Source organism: Mandrillus leucophaeus, unplaced genomic scaffold (assembly GCF_000951045.1).
Source record: "Mandrillus leucophaeus isolate KB7577 unplaced genomic scaffold, Mleu.le_1.0 Scaffold397, whole genome shotgun sequence".
NCBI classification, from domain to species: Eukaryota; Metazoa; Chordata; class Mammalia; order Primates; family Cercopithecidae; genus Mandrillus; species Mandrillus leucophaeus.
The window spans coordinates 2,825,043-2,825,668 of NW_012104220.1; positions in this window are offsets into that span (position 1 = coordinate 2,825,043).

The window sequence follows — 626 nt, forward strand, 5'->3', positions numbered from 1 at the left end:
TTGTTCTCAAGGCTAAATCTTAATGCTCCTGCAGAGAGTCTCATAGTTGAAGAATAATCACATTTCATAAAAAGTCTGCCTCAGAGAAAGATTCACAGGACCTGAGCCATGGCAGTGATTTTGTGGTATTTGGATTCGTGTCTATAAAAATATTTGTACACCAGATGGTGGATTGTTCAACGCATTCATCCCAAACCAAAAGATTTTTTTTTTTAAACTCACACACACCAAACACTGTGGGGGTTGTGGGGGGTCATTAATTTTTGTCCCGGTCATGATGCATGAGTAATGGTAAAGGCAACAGCTAAAACAATAAGATTACTGTGTTGAATTCTTAATGCATTGTCAGGTATAAAGACTTCAAGTAGTGCTAAAAGTATTTTCTCCCTCTGAACAACACATACCTTACGTACAACTCACTTTGACAGTTTACCAAGTGTACATATTTTCTAAAGCAAAATCATCCTGCTGATGGAGGAGGCTATATGGGGTGACCTACACAAGACTGGATTGTGAAGCATCCAAATCAAACATGAAGCCAACAGCCTAGGGCCCCAGTGATTCATCCAACATGACTTTTTCTCTGCAGGTTGATTTCATTTTTAACAGTCAATTCTCAACTAACT